This window comes from Notamacropus eugenii, chromosome 2 (genome assembly GCF_028372415.1).
Source record: "Notamacropus eugenii isolate mMacEug1 chromosome 2, mMacEug1.pri_v2, whole genome shotgun sequence".
Classification (NCBI taxonomy): Eukaryota; Metazoa; Chordata; class Mammalia; order Diprotodontia; family Macropodidae; genus Notamacropus; species Notamacropus eugenii.
The window spans coordinates 499,457,176-499,479,540 of record NC_092873.1 but is presented as its reverse complement, the minus strand read 5'-3'; the positions used below and the strand labels follow the sequence as shown (position 1 = coordinate 499,479,540).

The following is a 22,365-nucleotide window of genomic DNA, read 5'->3' as shown; positions in this document are numbered from 1 at the left end:
CTGCTTGGCTCTGTAGCTGGAGGGTCCTCTCTCACGTCCGGCGGGCAGAGGACTCCCCAGCCTCCTGCCAGCGAGGCCCGAGCATCAGCTCCTAAAGGACGCCTTGGCTGCCCTCCTAGGGGCCACTGCCTGCTCTCCAAAGTCTCCACTTCTGTTTGATCTTCTCCCCAAACCTCTGCTAAGCTGCAAGGTGCGCCAGGACGGGCTGTTTTCCCTGCTCTCCATATCCCTAGCTCTCATCCAGGTGGTCTGAATGACAAACGTTGGCTGATTAAGGGGTGTCAGAGATTCCGGGAAAATGACCAGCACCAAGAAAAGCCTGGACACTCTAATGGAGAACATTAGGGATGAGCCAAGTTTAAGTGCTGAACGAGTGCCCGCTGCGGGCTAAGAGCTTACTAGCTCCTCTCTCTGTCTGACGGACTGTTTCTGATCTCAGCTCCTCTCTCCTGCTTTTTTTACAACCTGGGTGATCGAAGGGATCTTTCCTCCCTTCCATCTCATTTTCTGGCTCACTCTCACCTATTCACATCATTCCTACAGCCTTGAACTTTAGGGTTCTAACCAGAGAGAATCTTAACTTGGGGTCTACAGGCACCCAGGGGGCTCATGGAGAGTTTTTAGGGGGTCTGTGATCTTGGATGGGAAAAAGTTCATTTTTATTTCAGTAGAATTAGTTTTCTTTCAAATCCCATTGTAGTTTGCACAGTAGAAAACATTATGTGAAAGGATCCATAGGCTTCCCCAGCATTCAAGGGGTCTAGGACACAAAAACGTTAAGAACTCCTGGTCTCTTAGTCAAAAAGTCATCAGTATTTACTAAGCACCTACTGTGTGCCAGCTCTGCCCTAAGAGATGTAGACACAGAAAGATCTTTGAACAGTAGAGAGGCCTTATCTGGTGAGGAGAGGCTAGAGAAGTTGTGGCAGGAAAATGTGGCCAAACCCCAATGCAACTCTCCCAAGGCTGTCCAGGATGAAACTGCTTTAGATTATTCTAGTTAGAGAACTTAACACTGGGACATCTCATGCTTTATTTTGGGGAATAAGAACTAGAATGTCTGTAAAAGTGTTAGCATTCCTATAGCACTTCAGAGTTTGTAAAACACTTTAAAATTACTTAGTTTTTCCTCACAACAATCCTGGGAGGTGATATTACTGTCCCCATTTTAACAGATGGGGAAACTAAGGCAAACAGAGGTGAAAGAATTTTCCCAGGATAAATATCTGAAGCTCCATTTGAACTCAGGTCTTCCTGACTTCCAGGCCCAGCACTCTCTCTCCATTGCACCACCTAGCTGTTTTTCAGAACAGAAAGAGAAGAAGATGAGACAATTGAACCAAGAACATTAACAAAGTGCTGCTAACTGTACTTTAAAATTTGTGGGGCTTATGTTGTGGAGGCAGCAGGGTCTCACAGTCCAGAGAACAGTGGACTTGGAATCAGAAGACATTAGTTTGAGCTCTCCTGAAAAACCCCTTACTAGCTACAGGATTCTTCTCATCCTCGATTTTCTCATCTGTAAAATGGGTTTCATGGTAGCATCATTGTGAGGATGCAATGACATAATACATTAAAGCTCTTTGCATGCGTTAAAGTCCTGTAGAAATGCTAACTATTGTTCTCAAAAATATTATTTAATTTGAGCCAAAAAAAAAAATCACTCCTACAAATGAAGAAATTAGGCAGTGGGTGGAGCCAAGATGATGGAGTAGAAGACACATACGCTAGTTCCGATCCCACAGCCCATAAAATATTTGTCAAAAAGAACTCCTAACAAATTCTGGAGAAGCAGAAGCCACAGAACAACAGAGAGGAGGAGATTTCTGTTACAGAGGGCTCTGAAAACCTCTCACAGAAGGTGCGTCACATCCCGGACCCAGAGCCAGAGCCCAGCAGATCCGAGCAGGCTCCAGGGACAGAATCTCTAGTAGCCGCATGGGGCCCTCCACCCACGGGCACCAAAGATTGGTGAGAGGGTCTTCCGAGCTTGCCGAGAGGGGAGTGGGGTGCCCCCACAACTCAGACCCCCTCGGGAGGCAGCAGCATAGGCAGGAGCAGACCAGGGCTCCCCAAGCAGTCAGGAGCCTGGATCCATTGTTGGAGATCTCTGCATAAACCCCCTGAGGGAACTGAGCCCTTTGTGGTGGCCCTGCCCCAACCTGAGCACCTGAACTTGATCTCACACTGAATAGCAGCTCCTCCCCCACCCAAAGCCCTGAGGCTGGGAAGAAGCATTTGAATCTCAGACCCCAAGCACTGGCTGGGAGGATCTGGAGGCAAAGTGGGTGTGAAGAGAATACTCAGAAATCAAGTAACTGGCTGGGAAAATGCCCAGAAAAGGGAAAAAAAATAAGACCATAGAAGGTTACTTTCTTGGTGAACAGGTATTTCCTCCCTTCCTTTCTGATAAGGAAGAACAATGCTTACCATCAGGGAAAGACACAGAAGTCAAGGCTTCTGTATCCCAGCCCACTCAATGGGCTCAGGCCATGGAAGAGCTCAAAAAGGATTTTGAAAATCAAGTTAGAAAGGTAGAGGAAAAACTGGGAAGATAAATAAGAGAGATGCAAGTAAAGCAAGAAAAGCAGGTCAGCACCCTGTTAAAGGAGACCCAAAATAATTTTGAAGAAAATAACACCTTCAAAAATAGGCTAACTCAACTGGCAAAAGAGGTTCAAAAAGCCAATGAGGAGAAGAATGCTTTCAAAAGCAGAATTAGCCAAATGGAAAAGGAGGTTCAAAAGCTCACTGAAGAAAATAGTTCTTTCAAAATTAGAATGGAACAGATGGAGGCCAATGACTTTATGAGAAACCAAGAAATCACAAAATAAAACCAAAAGAATGAAAAAATGGAAGATAATGTGAAATATCTCATTGGAAAAACAACTGACCTGGAAAACAGATCCAGAAGAGAAAACTTAAAAATTATGAGCCTACCTGAAAGCCATAATCAAAAAAAAGAGCCTAAACATCATCTTTCACGAAATTATCAAGGAATACTGCCCTGAGATTTTAGAACCAGAGGGCAAAATAAGTATTCAAGGAATCCACAGATCACCACCTGAAAGAGATCCAGAAAGAGAAACTCCTAGGAACATTGTGGCCAAATTCCAGAGTTCCCTGGTCAAGGAGAAAATATTGCAAGCAGCTAGAAAGAAACAATTCAAGTATTGTGGAAATACAATCAGGATAACACAAGATCTAGCAGCTTCTACATTAAGGTATTGAAGGGCATGGAATATGATATTCCAGAAGTCAAAGGAACTAGGACTAAAACCAAGAATCACCTACTCAGAAAAACTGAGTATAATACTTCAGGGGAAAAATTGGTCTTTCAGTGAAATAGAGAACTTTCAAGCATTCTTCATGAAAAGACCAGAGCTGAAAAGAAAATTTGACTTTCAAACACAAGAATGAAGAGAAGCACGAAAAGATAAACAGCAAAGAGAAGTCATAAGGGACTTACTAAAGTTGAACTGTCTACATTCCTACATGGAAAGACAATATTTGTAACTCTTGAAACTTTTCAGTATCTGGGTATTGGGTGGGATTATACACACACACACGCACATGCACACGCACACACACATAGAGATAGAGTGCACAGAGTGAATTGAAGAGGATGGGATCATATCTTAAAAAAATGAAATCAAGCAGTGAGAGAGAAATATATTGGGAGGAGAAAGGGAGAAATGGAATGGGGTAAATTATCTCTCATAAAAGAGGCAAGCAAAAGACTTTTTAGTGGAGGGAAAAGAGGGGAGGTGAGAGAAAAACATGAAGTTTACTCTCATCACATTCCACTAGAGGAAGGAATAAAATGCACACTCATTTTGGTATGACAACCTATCTTACAATACAGGAAAGTGGGGGATAAGGGGATAAGCAGGGTAGGGGGGATGATGGAAGGGAGGGCATGGGGAGGAGGGAGCAATTTGAGGTCAACACTCATGGGAAGGGACAAGATCAAAAGAGAGGATAGAAGTAATGGGAGACAGGATAGAGGGAAATATAGTTAGTCTTATACAACACGATTATTATGGAAGTCATTTGCAAAACTACACAGATTTGGCCTATATTGAATTTCTTGCCTTCCAAAGGGAAGGGGTGGGGAGGGAGGGAGGAAGAGAAGTTGGAACTCAAAGTTTCAGGAACAACTGTCGAGTACTATTCTTGCTACTAGGAAACAAGAAATACAGGTAAAGGGGTATAGAAAGTTATTTGGCAATACATGACAAAAGAGAAGATGGAGACAAGGGCAGAGAGGGATGATAGAAGAGAGGGAAGATTGGTGATAGGGGCAATTAGAATGCTCACTGTTTTGGGGTGGGGGAGGGGACAAAAGGGGAGAAAATTTGGAACCCAAAATTTTGTGAAAATGAATGTTAAAAGTTAAATAAAAAATAAATTAATTAATTAATTTAAAAAAAAAGAAATTCGGCATCATCCTCATTTTACACACAGGGAGACTGAGAACTAAGAAGTTTCAGATCTTTTCCAAAAGTCACAGTGGGAAGTAGGGGACAGAGCTCAAACCCAAAGCAAGACTTGGGGTTTTCTTTCCTCCAATAGTGCTGTCTCTTCTTTGTCACTAGAGAGCACTACAGGGCAACTCAGATGTCAGAGTCAGAGTACTCCCTCTCAGTCAGGAATTAACCAGCAGGAGCAGAGAAGGAGAGAATCTACATAAGAACCCTACGGGGAGGCATAGGGCAAGGGGCCCTGGACCTAGAGTCAGGGAGACCTGAATTCAAATGTAGCTCCAGACATTCACTAACTGTGGGATCCTGGGCAAGTCACTGAACCTCTACCTGTCTCAGTTTCCTCCCCCCTAAAGTGAAGCTAATACCACCTCCCTCTCAGAGTTGCTGTAGAGACCAAATGAGATTCAGAAAGCTCTGAGCTCAGTGCCTGGCACAAAGTATTAAATAAGTCAAAAAGAGCAACCTTCTAATTACTAACATCGAGGAATAAAAACAGATCTAGGCTCACTAAACAGGTCCTGGAGGATGCCTAGCACAGAGGAAGAATCCAGGCTTCTTCACCTGGGGTCCATCACTCCCTGCAAGCGAGCTCAGAGGACCCTGTGAACCACAAAGGGGAAAATATTTTAATAACTGTATCTCATAGAATCGGCTTCTTTTGTAATATCTGTATTTTGTTTTGTACATTTGAAAGCATTATCTGAGCAAGGGTCCATAGACTTCATCAGATTGTTACCAGGAGTCCAGACACACAAAAGTGCATTCCTGTTTTAAATGGAAGAGGGCCCCCCTGCAGTTTGCCTCAACCCCTCACAACTGTAGGGGCACCAGAAAGAGACTTAAAATCACTCAAAGGTTTGACCTAAATAACCAAACAGGTAAAATTGAGTAGATGAAAGACACCTAGTGATCACTAGGCAAATGTGTGTTCAATAGATGATGTCACTGGACATTGAGTTGGTTTTGAAAGGAACAGGAAAAGGAGTATGGTTTGTATGGGTTTAGGAAAAAAGCAAAATTCTTTTTGTTATTTCAGGGTCCTCCCTAAAAGAATAATGCTTTTAACACCAAGATTTTTCTGATGATTTATAACTAACTACAAATCAAGGGACAGTACAGCTTTGGAAGAATGGTAGTTAAGCATCATCCGCAGAGTAATAAAGAACCATGAGGCAGATATGGACAGGCTGCAAGCTACTACAAATGAGGATTTCTGTGAGAGAGACAACATAAGGCATGTATTCAGAGAAAGGTACAGCTGAAAACAAACTGACAGTTTGACCACAAGAGCTCCAAACTGTGCAGGAGTCATAACAGTACGCAGAAGTACAGAAAGGAGATGGAGACTTGCCAGAGTTGTGAGATGACTGGTGCCAGTCATTGGAATCAATTGCAGGAAGTAAGGATGTTGGGCCTGCAAAGAAGGGTCAGCTGTTTTGAAGTATTTGATGGGCTGTTAAGCAGAAGAAGAATTGAATTTGCTCTGGCTGCTCTTCAGTGATTGATTAAGGGTAGAAATGTCAAGAGGCAAAATTGGACTTGATGTTAGGAAAATCTTCATAACAATTAGAGCTGCGCTGAAATGTAATGGGCTGCTTTGGAAGACAATGGGTTCCCCACATGGGAGGTTTTCCAGCAAAAACTAGATGATCATTCTCAGTGATATCATAAAAAAGATTTTTGCTGAAGTACTAGCTGGGCTTAATGGCCAGGGAGTTATCTGGCAACTATGAAATTCTGTGACATTTATTTTTACTCTTCCAAAGAGTCATAAAATCCTGAAACCCCAAAGCAAAGTAAAATCCACAATCCAGTGTAATGCTCTTAGAAAAAACAAGGTTCACTACAGTAAAGAATCATGGTACACCAAGAGAGGTCACCTCATAGCTCTAGCCAGAGTCAAGGCAACAGGATACCTTGACTGTCAGCAGAATCTGGATCAGAAAAACAGGGTGGCATTAGACAAAAAACAGAAAGATAGAGAAGAGGCAAAGCCAAAGCAGAACAAGAAAAGAGAGGGTGAAGTATCTAATACAAGGAGAAAAAAAACTGAGTCAAGAATTCAGGGAGTCTCAAGATATTTTGTGCCAAAGACCTATTAGGCAGTCTAGTGAAGGCTATGTTTCCCATTTAAGAATGATGCTTTAAATACATAAATTAAAAAACATAAAATCTTCAGAAATACCAATTATCTTCAATTACATTATCAAACTATTAAAAAAGGACCCCAAGTTAGGAATACCTCATAGATAGCACGTCAGGTTTAGGATATGAGACAAGGAGGATGAGATTTCATCAGTGAATTCGTGGACTTCTTTGTAACCCCCAGAGCAATTCAATTAATATTATTTGTGTAATGGCCACCCACTTGTGGAAGGAAGGAAGAAAGGAAGGAAGGAAGGAAGGAAGGAAGGAAGGAAGGAAGGAAGGAAGGAAGGAAGGAAGGAAGGAAGGAAGGAAGGAAGGAAGGAAGGAAGGGGAAGGGAGGTAGGGAGGGAGGAAAGAATGGGGGAAAAGAAGGGAGGAAAGAAGGGGGAAGGGAGAGAGGAAGGAATGAAAAATCAATATGCCCAGTAAATCTTTGTTCCTCACTGACTCCCTGCAAGGGCCCTGTTATGTCCACAGTTATTTTCATTAACTATTAGAGGACGGTGGTAAAAGATAACAAGATAAAACTAGACTTGTATTTCAAGCATGTAGGGCCTGGTCCTCCATCGCCTAAGCAATCAGTGGCAGAGGTGTTTGTTCTTGCTGAGAGAAGATCGAATATATAAAGTTTGCAAAGGCCCCTGAGTTTGCCTCAGCCTGGAACTGCTCAGTAACAGGGCAGTGTGAGTTCTCAGAATTCTTGGGGGGGAGGGGAGCGGGAAGAAAACGAGCTGCCATTTTCAGCCTAGAGACTGGTACAGAGGGAGTGCAACACATCCTCTTTACTGCCAGTGCTGAATAGACCTCTCTGAGGATGGCACTGCTCCTTCCTAAGTGGAGCCTGGTCCATGGGTAGCAGGGCCTGCCCTTGCTCTGGCTTCCCTTCGACTCTGTGTGCTCACTAATGGTCAGGAGGCTGCTAGGAGAAAGTTGGGAGAATTGCCAGGACTCGACCTCAAATAAAAGCTGGATTCTACATGGGGAAATTGATGGTAGAGCAAGAGTCGTTTTTGTTGAGTCCAAACCAGCACTCTGTCCACTATGCCACCTACTGCCCCAAATAAAATCAGAAACTGGTTGTATAAAAACCCAATGAAATATATACAGTTAGCTATTCTGATGAAAAAGAGGGAGAAAAAAACCAAATTGTATAAAAAATGAAAAAGGAAAACTCTCCATAATTCTAGAAGAGAAAAATAAAAATAGTAAGTAAAATTATGCTGAGTTATAGCTAGCAAAACAGAAAACTTAGAGGGAATAGGTGGATACTTACAAAAATATAAAATACCATAATTAAAAAAACGAAGCAACTATTTATGTAACCTATGATCAGAAGAACAAATTATCAAAGTAGTAAAAATGTAGGAACAACTTTATTTACAAACGAATTCTATGAAAAATTCAAAGAATAATTATTTTTGATGCTACTTAAATTGTTTTCAGAAATAAGAAGGCCCTGCTCTACTCTCTTTGCATGATATTTATGTTGTATGACATTATTGGTACTATATGTGGGAACTCCACTACCATGGACAGCTCCCCTTCTCTGCCCCCGTGAATTTATGACTCAGAAAAGGATAGGGGTGACAGAGCTGCTATTTATACCTGTCCACATTAGAATTCCCTGGTATTGATCTGGTGGTGTCTTGTATTTCTCAGACCCTTTCTTGCCCTGGGACACAGTCTTTCTCTAGGTTCTGGAGTTCCCCCATTTCCCAAGACCCTGTCTCCTTATGCTGAGTTAGGCTGGTCAAATGACTCACTGAAATATTTTTTCTGAATTTCCCCACAGGGGTGATTGGTCTGGTACATTATCTAGATCTTTTTGGAGGAGTCTGTGGAGGGGCCTCACCTCACTGCTTCCCATCAGTCCAGCACCTTGGTTCTGCCTCTGACCATGGGAGTTCTCCATCTTACTTGGGATAAAAATCTTCCATTTACATTGTTTCTTCAATATGCTTAAGATAAGGGACTATCTTTGGTTTTCTAGTTGTATCCCCAGTGCTTAGCATGTAGTAGGCACTTAATTCGTTCAGTGACTACAAAGAGTACCAGAGAGGTAAGGCCAAAGAAAAGGTCATTGGATTAGTTGAGTGCCAAGATCATTGGCCACTTTGGAGAAAACAGTTTTAGTTGAATGATGAGGCCAGAAGCCAGAACATAGAGAGATAAGAAGAGAGTGAGAGGAAAGGAAGTGGAGACATTGCTGATGGAAGGCCTTCTCAGATCTTGTGCAGCACAAAACCCTGCCTCCATGGTGCAGTCTGTTGGCTTATATGGCTGTGTGTCATGGTCAAGGAATCTTCTGTAGGCTAGAATGCTGACCAACATTGGCTGGCTCTCAAGGCCTAAGCAAACCTAGAATCAAGATCTCCATGGCACTGAAAGGAGAGGAGGGGAAATGGGTGTGGTGTTGCATTTTGTGATGAGACCCAACAATGAGGGCCAGAGGGGAGGGGTGCTGAGTGAGTTCAGGGTAGGCTCCAGTTCATGGATTTTTGTTTTGTGTGTTTTTACCTTTTTCTGGTTTCTAGGTGTCCTACACCATGTAGAAAGTAGAAGTGGCTTGATTTTTGATGCATAGTATCTGTGGTGGACCAGTTTCACAGACTGTGTGGAAATCAGAAAAAAATATTTATTCCTCTCCCTGATTTGCCATCTAACCTTGTAATATCCTTCAAGATCTAGTTGATTAAGAATTTTTTCCTGTCCACAATTGTGAAAAATAGAACTCTCAGTTTACTAAAATTCTTTTATAGTATCACTTTAACTATACTTAGATCATGAATTCATTTTGAAATGGTTGTAGTGTGTAGAATATGTTGACTTGTTTCCATGCATCACCAAATTATCTAGTTTTCACAATAAATTTTGTTGAATAACAAATTCTTTTCCCGTTGTTTCCTCCCTTTTTATGTAGATTCATCTTTCAGAGACTTCACAGGTCATCTAGACCAACTCTCTCAGAAGATTCAGAAACAGAGCAGCTAGGTGACTCTTGTAAAGTGTCAGTGATAGCTGATGGCAGAGCCCAGACTTGGATTCAGGTCCTCTGTGTCCAAACTCACTACTCTTTCCATTGCTGCCCCTCACTTAGTGGACTGATTTATCCTAAAGGCACCTGGGTAGCACAGTGGGTGCCTTGGAGTGTGGAAGAACTGATTTCACTTCAGTGTTAACAGCTTTGTGATCCTGGGTAAGTCACTTTCTCTCAGCCTCGGTTCCTTCCCCTGTAAAATAAGCTTAATAATAGCACTTACCTCCCAGGTTTCTTGTGAGGATCAAATGATAGAACACATGTCCTGCGTTTTGAAACCTTAAAGTGCTATGTAAATGCTATGGCCATAGCAATAACTATTATACCACTGATATATATTTAGTCCTAAATCTTTTTAAATATAATCCAATTAAATATTTGTCTAATTATTAAAGCAGCCATATGGCATAATGATTGTCTAGAATCCTTGACTTGGAAACAAAAAGAACTGAGTCCAACAAAAACGACTCTTGCTCTACCAGCAATTTCCCCCTGTAGACCTGCTTCAGACACTCAGGCACTCTTCTGGGCTGCTATTCATTCTTGATCATCAGGCTTCTGAAGATTGTCTAGATTTTTCTGATAGGAACAAAGTTTCCACTTTCCTTCTCTGTTTTAAATTTTATTTAAAGGTAACTCAGAATATTGTCTCTTCTAGACAATATCCCATCCTCTCAAGGGGATCAAGGATAAATATTTATTGAGCACCTACTGGGTGCATAGGTTTATGACATCCAATATAATCTCTGTGTACAATTAGGTTGTAACTTAAAAGGTTTGTGACCCAGGACCAGTCACTTCAGCTTCTTCAGTCTCACTTTCCTCATCTGTAAAATATGTATAATAAAAACACATTGTTCACAGGTATGTTGCGAGGATCAATGAGACAACCTACATAAAATGCTTTGCAGTGTTAGCTATGATAAAGATGAAGGCATATATTTGAGATCTGGAGGCACCCTTTTTCATTTCCTAGGGTCAAGTTTTATTTAGGGTCATGTTTTCTCCTTGAGGAAAATTATCTTTTTTCCACTATTTTTTCTCATTTAATTTTGGGTAGTTATTGGTTCATTGGAATTTCTTCTATTACTATTATTTGTATCATTTTAAATATTGTTGTTTTAGGTATACATTTCTATAGATCCGCATTTTCTCATTGGATGGCCAGTTTATCTTAATTTTGCCAGTAGCAAAGCAGGGGTGAGCCTAGAGAAGTCTTCTACAAATTAGACTTGTTAGTTAGTCTACAAGTTAGTCAAGTTAGACTTGATTGTGAGCACCAGAAGTACCCCACTACTCTCAATTTGAAGCTTTACAAAGGATGCTGGTGTTTGAATGTGTAGTTGCTATGTGGAGACACCAATGAAAAGCCTTTATACTTACCATGAGACATTGTAGGGGGATGTCAGGTACTCGGAGAATTCTCTGAGAAGAAAAAAATGCATCTGGGGCTTTAGGAGGTCTTCCTAACAGCAGGCAACTTTATAAGATTCCCAGGGAGAAATCCAAGAAGGAGAAGCAGGTTAGTGTGACTGATGACACCCTGTTATAATTTCCTGGGACTATATGTTTGTATTTGGGGCAGTCAGTTGTGGAAGGTTATAGATTAGCTCAAGAGAAGGCTGGCTAAGATTATCTTCTTGTTACCTAGATTGATGAAGTGATAAGTTGAGGCCCTTCTTTCACTGATAATGTTTAGTGCTAAAGGAAGGCAGCCTGACCTGAGGTGATGTGAATGCTCCTAGTCCTTGGTGGGACTCCCTTAAGAGGGAGGCCTGCTTGATCATCCAGTAACCCTGAGTGCTTTCTCTTTTCATGGGAAGGTTTGGTAGAAATGGAGTCCCGCTAGAGAGGGATACTAATTTGGCAAAAAATAGAGATATATTACTGCATATTATATACCACATATTTCCAAATACATCAATGATTTGAACTGTTTCAAAAATTGAAACATAAAAGAGTTAATTGTGGGTAGAAGTTTCATCCCTAGGATATTATTATACCAATGAAACCTTAGGTCCTTACGAAAAAAAGCAATCAAAATAATCATTGGCAAATGTCAACCCCTTTTCAGATAAGGAACAGGGAACCCCAAATTATTACCTCATAACAAGAATCCAGAACCAGTCCCCTCTGTGGCTATTCAGACAATGCCTGAGATTCTGGCAACCTTCCGTCCCTTCAGGTGAGGGCTCTGGGCTGGTACAGCCACAAGAAGGAGGCTCATTTGCCTTGTCTGAAGAGATGGGAAGATGGAACTCCAAGAGCAAATAGGAGGGCATGGATATAGGTAAAGGGAATTTATAATACCAACTCTACAAGGCAATGGCAGAAACTGCTTAAAGAGAAGAGTCCATCATGGATAATGCAGAAGTTTTGACTCAGTGAAGAATGCAGAGTATAGATTAGAATTGCAAAAGTATAAGTGGCATGAATTAGAGAAGGTGGGCCTAGAATAGATAGAAAGAGAAGGTGGATAATGAAGGAAATGAATACAAGAAACCCTCTCTGGATGTTGGCAGAAAACAAAAATTTCAAAACTAATGAACATGATTAATTGAAGGAACAGCTAGGTGGCACAGTGGATAGAATGCTGGACCAGGAAAAAGGAAGACTCATCTTCCTGGATTAAAATCTGACCTCAGAGACTAGCTGTGTGACCCTGGGTAAGTCACTTCACTCTGTTTGCCTCTGTTTCCTCATCTGTAAAATGAGCAGAAGACAGAAATGACAAACCACTCCAGAATTTTTGTGAAGAAAACTCCAAATGAGGTCAAGAAGATTTGGACATGACTGAAAAATTACTGAATAACAAAGCTTATGGGAAAGAAAAGAGGGAGGAATCTATTTCACTGAGAGGGGACAAGATGAAGAATTAAAAAATCAGATAAAAGGAGGAAAGAAAAAGGAATGATGAAGACTCCAATGGGAAGGGGGATCAAGAAGAAATGGAAGAAAGTCATGAAAAAGTTTAAGCTAAAGTAATTGAAGACACAGACTACTATTTACAGCAGAAGAGGGGAAAATAATATTTTTTAAAGAAGCATTTTTAGACAAAGAGATGAAAATATAAACCTAATTCATAATTTTAAACATGAATGAGTTAAGCAATCCAATAAAAGGGGGAAAGTGACAGATTAGATAAGAAAATAAACCCTTACAATCTACTGCTTATTTTTTTAAAAAATGCTTTATAGACAAACATATACACAAAGTAAAAATAACAGGACAGGAAAAAATTGCTATCCATCAAATGAATAAAAAAAAACAAGAGTTACAATCATGCTATCTGACAAAACAAAAGCAAACATTCAAAAAATAAAAAGGGACAAATTAGGAAACTACATTATGCTGAAAGGAACCATAGGCAACAGACCAATATAAGTAAAAAAATTTACATATTCCAAAAGGCTTATCATCCAAATTCATAAAGGAAACATGAACTGAATTACAATAAGACAAAGCAGCACAATACTGACAGGAGACTTCAGTGTCTCTCTGTGTTTTGGATATGTCTAACAGAAAGATAAATAAAAAGGAAAACATGGAATTGAACAAACTTCTGAATAAACTAGCATTAAAAGATTTATGTCTTCTAGATGGGACTGCAGAAGAATATACATCTTTTTCAGCATCACTTGGAACTTTTGCAAAAATTGAGTATGTTTTAAGGCAGAAAGATGTTGCGAACAAATTTTAAAAGACAGAAATAGTAAATATGTGTTTTGCAAAACATAATGCAACAACTATAGTCATTGGTTCAGGACTACAACAAAAGAAAAAACCCAGATGGAGAATTAGCAATGAGATCCTAAATAATGGATGAATCAAAGAACAAATCAAAGAAACAATAATTGTGTGAAACAGTGATAATGATGAAACAGCTTACAAACATTTTGGTGATACAATCAATGTATTCTTTGGAAGAAAAAAACCATTTCCCTATAAATATACTTTTAAAAAAATAAATGATTGAATAATTGAATTCACATTTTAAAAACCATAAAGCCACTAAATAAACAAACCTAATACAAAAACAAAAAGAAGATATTTTAAAATTTAAAGTAAACAAATTGAAAAACCATTAATGAAAAAGAAAAGTTGGTCTTTAAAAGAATAATAAAATTGATAGGCCTTTTGCTAATCTAATTAAAAATGACAGGGTAGAAAAGCAAATCAATATAATAGTAAATAATCAAGAAAATTTCATGAGAAAAAAGAACAAATAAAAAGAGTAATCAGAAGATATTATGTACAGTTATATGCTACCAAACTTGAGAATACAAAAGAAATAGGATCCTTCAAAAACAAAAAATAACAAAATTATGAGAAGAACAGAAAGGGATCATAATTGACTTAACTTCAGGGAAATAAATTGAACTAACATGAAGGAAATAACAGGTAACTTTTTAAAATTTTATTCAATAGAATAATGGAAATGATAGGAACAGGAATAAAACAATAAAAAGAAATAAAGACATAAAGATAGATAAAAAAAGAGATACAGTTATCTGAATTTGTTTGATAATATGATGGTATTGAAAATCCAAGAGAGAGAGATGCAAATCAAAACAACTCTGAGATACCACATCACACCTATCAGATTGACTAACATGACAAAACAGGATTATGATAAATGTTGGAGAAGACATGGGAGAGCTGGAACACTAGTTCATTGTTGGGGAAGTTGTGAGCTGATCCAATCCTTCTGCAGAGAAATTTGGAACTATGCCCAAAGGGCTACAAGAATGTGCATACCCTTCGACCCAGAAAAACCACTTCTAGGACTGTATCCCCAAGAGATCATAAAAATGGGAAAGGGTGTCACACGTACAAAAATATGTATAGCACTCTTCCTTGTGGTGGACAAAAGCTGGAAATCAAAGGGATGCCCATCAGTTGAGGAATGGCTGAATAAATTGTTCTATATGAATGTAATGGAATACTATTGTGCTATAGGAAATGATGAACAGGAAGACTTCAGAGAGGCCTGGAAAGACTTATATGAACTGATGCTGAGAGAAAGGAGCAGAACCAGGAGAACTTTATACGTAGGAACAAACACAATGTGCAAGGATTTTTTGTGGTAGTCTTAGAAGTTCATTGCAATGCAAAGACTTGAAAATTCACAGTGGTCTCTTAAGGCAAAATGCCTTTCACATCCAGAGAAAGAACTAAGGAATTCAATCACAGGATGTAGCAGATCATTTTCTTTTGTATTACGTTTTGGTTTGTTTTAAGATTTCTCCCATTCATTTGAATTCTTCTATGCAAGATGACTAAGATGAAAATGTATTTGATAGGAATGTAAGTGTAGTACCTACATAAAATTGTATGCCATCTCAGGGAGGCAATGGGTAGGGAGGGGAGAAGAAGGGGAAGGGAGGGGAAAAAACCTAAGTTATATGAAAGTGTTCGCAGAACACTGAAAACAAATAAAATAATAAAAATAAACAAAATCCAATAGAGATCATTATGTGGATTCTGTTAGTTTTGTTGTTGATATGATCAATATTGCTAATAGTTCTATTAATATTGAACCAGCCCTGCATTCCTGGTATAAATCCTACCTGATCACAATGTATTACTCTCTTAATAAGTTGCAGTGTCGTTTTCGCTAAAATTTTATTTAAAATTTTTGCATCTATATTCATTAGAGAAATCAGTCTATAATTTTTTTTCTCCATTTTAACTCTTCCTGGTTTAGGTATGACAACCATATTTGTATCATGAAAAGAATTTGGGAGGACTCCTTCTTCCCCAACTTTTCCAAATCGTTGTCTATATAGTATTGGAATTAACTGTTCTTTAAATGTTTGATAGAATTCACTTGTAAATCCATCTGGCCCTGGAGATTTTTTCTTAGGGAGTTCATTGATGGCTTGTTCAGTTTCTTTTCCTAAAATTGGGATATTTAAGCATTTTACTTCCTTTTGTGTTAATCTGGGCAATTTATATTTTTGTACATATTCATCCATTTCACTTAGATTGCCAGATTTATTGGCATGAGCTTGGACAAAATACATCCTAATTGTTACTTTAATTTCCTCTTCATTGGTGGTGAATTCACCCTTTTCATTTTTGATACTGGTAATTATTTCCTTCTTTCTTTTTTTAAATTAAATTAACCAAAATTTATCTATTTTATTGATCTTTTCATAAGACAAGCCCTTAGTTTTACTTATTATTTCAATTGTTTTCTTATTTTCAATTTTATTAATCTCTCCTTTGACATTAAGAATTTCTAATTTGGTGTTTAAATGGGGATTTTTAATTTGTTCCTTTCTTGCCTTTTTTCATTTGTATGCCCAATTCATTGATCTGCTTTGTCTCTATTTTACTCATGTAGTCTTTAGAGATACAAAATTTCCCCTAAGTACTGCTTTGGCTGTATCCCATACGTTTTGGTATGTTGTCTCATTATTGTCATTTTCCTTGATGAAGTTATTGATTATTTTAATGATTTGTTGTCTGACCCACTCATTCTTCAGGATTAGATTATTTTGTTTCCAATTAATTTTTCATTTATCTTTCCATGGCCCTTTTTTGAATGTAATTTTTATTGTATCATGAAGTGAAAATGATAAATTTTATAGTTCTGCCTTTCTGCAATCAATATGCCCTAATATATGGTAAATTTTTGTGGAGGTGCCATGTGCCACTGAGAAAAAGGTATATTCCTGTCTAACCTCTTTCCATTTTCTCAAGAGGCCAGCCATATCTAACTTTTCTAAAATTCTATCTACTTCCTTAACTTCTTTCTTGTTTATTTTGTGGTTAGACTTATCTAGTTCTGAGAGGGAGAGGTTGAAGTCCCCTACTAGTACAATTTTGCACTCTATTTCTTCCTGTAACTCACTTAACTTTTCTTCAGAATTTGGATGCTATACCCCTTAGGGCATATATGTTTAGTATTGATATTACTTCATTGTCTATGGTACCTTTTAGCTAGATGTGGTTTCCTTCCTTGTATCTTTTAATTTTATCTATTTTTGCTTTTGCTTTGTCTGAGATCAGGATTGTTAGCCCTGTTTTTTTAACTGCAGTTGAAGCATAATATTTTCTGCTCTAGTCCTTTACCTTTATTTTGAGTGTCTCTCTGCTTGAAATGTGTTTCTTATAAACAACATATTGTAGGATTAGTTTTAATTATCTCTGCTATCTGTTTCCATTTTATTGGAAAGTTCATCCCATTCACATTCACAGTTATGATTGCTAAATGTGTACTTCCCTCTGTCCTATTTTTCCCCTGTTGATACTTTTCTCTCTCTCTCTTTTCCCCATCTCTCCTCATCAGTGTTTCCCTTTCTGATCACCACCTCCACAAGCTGCCCTATCTTTTATCAGTTTCCCCCTTTTTCTTTTCCCCTCTTCCTTTCTACTTTCTTGTAGCATAAGATAGATTTATTGACTCAACTGAGTGTGTAATGCTATTCCCTCTTGGAGTCAAATCTGATTACAGGAAGTTTCAAATAATGCTCTTTTCTTTGCCCTTACTTTAATAGGTCTTTAATTCCTCTCCATGTGATATAATTTATCCAATTCTGCCTCCCCCTTTCCTCTTTATCAAGTACAACCTTTTTCTCACTCCTTAATTTTTTTTACCATCACATTAAAGTCAGCTGATACCCATACCCTCTGTCTAGGTATAGTTCATCTAACTGCACAAGTAGAGATATGGTTCTTAAGAGTTACAAGTATCATATTCCCATGTAGGGATGTAAAGAGTTTGCTCTCATTAAATGCCATGGGTTTTTCCTTTCCATTCATCTTTTTGTGCTTCTCTTAAGTCGTATTTGAAGGGCAAATTTTCTGTTCAGTTATGGTCTTTCATCAGTAAATGTGAATGTCCATCTTTTATCCTGGAAGATTTTTCTCAGTTTTGCTAAGTAATTGTTTCTTTATTGAATCCAAGCTCTTCTCCCTTGTGAAATATCACATTCTATGCTCTCAGATAATTTTTTTGTAGAAGATGCTAAATCCTGCATAATCCAGACTGTGGCTCCTTGATATATAAATTGTTTCTTTCTGGATGCTTGCAGTATTGTCTCCTTGACCTGTCAGTTCTGAAATTTGGATACAATATTCCTTGAAGCTTCCTTTTTAGGATCCCTTTCAGGAAGTGATTGGTGAGTTCTTTCAATAACTATTTTACCTTCTGGTCCTAGGATATCAGTGCAGTTTTCCTTGATAATTTCTTATACAGGCTCTTTTGTTGATCGTGGCTTTCAGATAGTCCAATAATTCTTAAACTATCTCTCCTGGATCTATTATCTAGGTCAGTTGTTTTTCCAATAAGATAATTTACATTTTCTTCTATTTCTTCATTCTTTTGGTTTTGTTTGACAGATTTTTGATGTCTCATAGAATCATTAGCTTCCACTCGCTGAATTCTAATTTTCAAGGAATTGTTTTCTTCAGTGAGTTTTTTGTACCTACTTTTCAATTTGCCCCATTCTACTTTTAAAGGATTTGTTTTCTTTGGTCAATTTTTGGCCTTTCTTTTTGAAGCTATTGACTTTTTTCATAACTCTCTTGCACAACTCTTGTTTCTTTTCCCAATTTTTCTTCTGTATCTCTTAATTTTTAAAATTCTTTTTGAGCTCTTCCATGAGGACTTTTTGGGCACCAGACCAATTCATTTTTCCCTTTGAGGCTTTGAATGTAGGTATTTTGACACTGTTGTGTTCTTCTGAGTTCATGTTTCAATCGTCCCAGTTTCCACAGTAGTATTTTTGTCAGGGCTCATTTTTTCTTTTTGATCATTTTTAAAAATTGAACTCTAATTTGGGGGTACAAGGAGCACTGTCCCAAGCCTCTTGCACAGAGGGCCATGGGGTTTGTCACTAGCTTTCTACACCAGGGGATTTCTAGGGCTGGTGGCTTTCCCACTGCACTAGGGTGGCCAGCCTAGTCACACATGTTGTGCCTTGGGTTCCAGGGTTGGCAGTTTGCCTTCTGTGCTGGAGTTCACATCTTCACAACTGGACTGCTGAACCACTGGTCTGCTGAATTAGAACCACCTGGTCTTAGGTGCTGATCTGTGCTGTGACTAAGACCCTCCTGCTGGCTTGCCCCAACAGAGCCTGCACTGGGCTCCACTCTCCATTTTTTTCAGTACTGAAAATTGATTTTTAATGATAAACTACAACTTGGACACAGAGTGGGTAATGGGACAAGAGCTGGATTGTCTGTGGGCTTGCATTGTGTTGATGGTCTGCTCAGGGGTGGAGGCTCCAGGCCCAATGTCAGGTCTTGCCAAGAGGCCCTCAGCTTTTGATGCTTTCAATCTGGGGGTTGGGGGTAGAGGGCAGCAGGGCCTTTTTGTTCCAGGAGAAGTAGTGGGGTGACTCCTTTAAACATAGTGTTACTCTTGCTGCTGCTGCTTCTTACTAGTTACCTTGCTCTGCAGGCCCTTGGCCTCCTTGGCAGCTGCCAGAGCAGTTTCCTTCACCTTCTCAGTTGCCTTTTTAGCTGTTTCAACAAGTGTCTTAGAATGAGTTTCCCCTTGCAGTTTGGCCAAGATCTACTCAAAGCCTTTGATGGTCTTAATCACATTACTTTTGAATCTAGCTAAGCCAAATTCCTATACAGCTCTGGAGACCACAAACAAACTAGAGAAAAACCAGGCCTCTCGTCAGATTTCAGTCAAGCTACTGCTTTCATGGTCCACACTGTAAAGTCATATTTCCTCCACCACCATCAGCTGGGCATGGTTGATGTTCCAGGTGAAAGCAGTAATGTTCTGGTTCTATGGATACATGACACAATTCTCAAGGATGTAAACCAAGTGGGTTACATTAGCAGGAAAGAAACGGTAGGCGCAGTGGGGCATTCTGCTGATTTTTGTTAAAAGTTGCCTGGATAGCAGCTTCTGATCAGGAGTCACCTCATGGTGCACAATGTCCTCTGTCAGCACACGCCTGCTCTAGGGGTTGGGGAAATACATACATTCATGTTCAAATCTCAAATTAAATATTAACATGTATGTGTGAAATATATATGAAATACAGGTATATCTGTATGTGTGTATTTTATATGTGTGTGTATACAAAGATGTGTGTGTTCAAACCTCATGATGAAAAAGTCAGAACTCAATAGAAAATTCAGTCTTCAAACGCAGGTCTCAAGAGAGGCATAAAAAGGTAAACAGGGGAAAAGGAAACTTGTTACTCAATTTGGGCAAACTGTTTACCTCTATACGAGGGAAGATGATACTCATTAATCTTGAGAATTGTATATCTAATATGAAATACAAAAGCGATATTCAGAGATAGAGGGAAGAGGTTTATAGCAAATTATGTGATGATAAAAATGTGATTCAAGCATGTGAAGGGATTGTAACAGGAGATGTGAAAAGGAGGAAGCAGAAAATGTTAAATTACATCACAGGAAGAAGTACAAAATTATATTACAATAGAGGGAAAAAGAAGAGGGAGAGGAGCATTGTGGGGAACAACAAACATAATTAAGTATATAAATCTAACAAGCTCTACAGGCAGTAGGATGGAAGGAAGAAAGAAAGGGGAGGGGAGGATGAAAGGGAGGGAAGAAGTAGTAAGAGCAAAGGGGAGTAAGAGGAAGGGGGACTGAGGGAGGTGGTGGTCAAAAATTAAAACTCTATTGTGGAGGGGAAGGGAGAAGGGACAATTAAAAGCATAAAAGGTGGGAAAGAGGATGGAGGGAAAGACACAGATAGTAATCATAACTGTGAATGTGAATGGGATGAATTCTCCTGTGAAACAGAGATGGATAGCAAAATGGATTAAAAGCCATAATCCAACAATATGTTGTTTACAAGAAAATATTTGAAGCAGGAGGTTACACATGGGGTAAAGGTAAAAGGTTGGAGCAGAATATATTGTGCTTCAGCTGATGTAAGAAAAGCAGGGGTAGCAATCCTAATCTCAGACAAAGCAAAAGCAGAAATAGATCTAATCAAAAGAGATAAGGAAGGAAACTATATTCGGCTAAAAGGCACCACAGGAAATGAAGCAATATCATTACTAAACATATATGCTCCAAATGTGATAGTATCCAAATTCTTAGAGGAGAAGTTAAAGGAGTTACAGGAAGAATTACATAGCAAAACTATATTAGTGGGGGACCTCAATCTCCCCGTCTCTGAACTTGATAAATCTAATCTTGAAATAAACAAGAAAGAAGTTAAGGAGGTGAATAAAACTGTGGATAAGGTAGATATGATGGATCTTTGGAGAAAACTGAATGGGGATAGAAAAGAATACACCTTTTTCTCAGCAGTACATGGCACATACACAAAAACTGACCATGTACTAGGCCATAAAAACCTCACAATCCAGTGCAGAAAGGCAGAGATAAACAATGCATCTTTTTCAGATCATAATGTAATAAAAATAACATGTAATAAAAAGTCATGGAAATATAGACCAAAAATTAATTGAAAACTAAATAATCGAATCCTAAAGAAGGAATGCGTTAAACAACAAATCATAGAAACAATCAACAACTTCATGCAAGAAAATGAAAATAATGAGACACCCTACCAAATCTTATGGGATACTGTAAAACCAGTTCTTAGAGAAAGCTTTTTATCTTTCAATACCTACATGAATAAAATAGAGAAAGAGGAGATCAATAAATTGGGCATAAAGCTGAAAAAGCTCGAAAAAGAACAAATCGAAAGTCAGTAAGTAAATAACAAATTAGAAATACTGAAAACCAAAGGAGAGGTTAATAAAATTGAAATTAAGAAAACCATTGAACTAACAAATAAAACTAAGAGTTGGTTTTATGAAAAAAATCAACAAAATTCATAAACCTTTTGTCAATTTGACTTAAAAAAAGAAGAAGAAAACCAAAATTACCAATATCAAAAAATGAAAGGGGTGGACTCACCACTAATGAGGAGGAAATTAAAATAATAATTAGAAATTACTTTGTCCAACATTATGCCCATAAATTGGACAATCTAAATGAGCTGGATGATTATTTAAAAAAATATAAATTGCCCAGATAAACAGAAGAGGAAGTTGAATACTTAAACCCATCTCAGAAAAAGAAAATGAACAAACCACCAATGAATTCCCTAGGAAAAATCTTCAGGGCTGGATGGATTTACAAGCAAATTCTACCAAACATTTAAAGAACAGTTAATTCCAATACTATATAGACTTTTTGGGAAATTGAGAAAGAAGGATTCCTCCCAAATTCTTTTTATGATACAAATATGGTTTTGATATCTAAACTAGGGAGAGACAAAACAGAGAAAGAAAATTATAGATCAATTTCTCTAATGAATATAGATGCTAAAATTTTAAATAAGATTTTAGCAAAAAGAATACAGCAACTGATCATGAGAACAACACATTATGATCAGGTAGGATTCATACCAGGAATGCAGAGATAGTTCAATGTTAGTAAAACTATTAACATTATTGATCATATCAACAAGAAACCTAACAGAAACCACATGATTATCTCAATAGATGCAGAAAAAGCTTTTGACAAAATACAACACCCATTGCTACTAAAAACATTAGAGAGCATTGGAATAAAGGGAACTTTCCACAAAACAATAAGCAGTATCTATCTAAACCCTCAGCAAGCATTATATGCAAGAGACAAGCTAGATGCATTTCCAGTAAGATCAGGGGCGAAACAAGGATGTCTATTATCACCACTATTATTCAATATGGCATTAGAAATGTTAGC

At 38.4% G+C, this 22,365-nt stretch overlaps 1 long non-coding RNA gene and 1 pseudogene across 2 annotated transcripts in view; one reads left to right on the top strand and one right to left on the bottom strand.

Moving 5' to 3' along the window:
• LOC140529949 (uncharacterized) overlaps positions 1-22,365 on the top strand; it is a 91,880-nt gene that overhangs the window by 65,832 nt on the left and 3,683 nt on the right. For both annotated transcript variants that reach the window (XR_011975743.1, XR_011975744.1), the window contains one exon: positions 9,556-9,831. This is a non-coding gene — a long non-coding RNA (uncharacterized lncRNA). The remainder of the gene's footprint in view (positions 1-9,555; positions 9,832-22,365) is intronic.
• LOC140522005 (PRELI domain-containing protein 1, mitochondrial pseudogene) lies at positions 18,970-19,621 on the bottom strand (annotated as a pseudogene).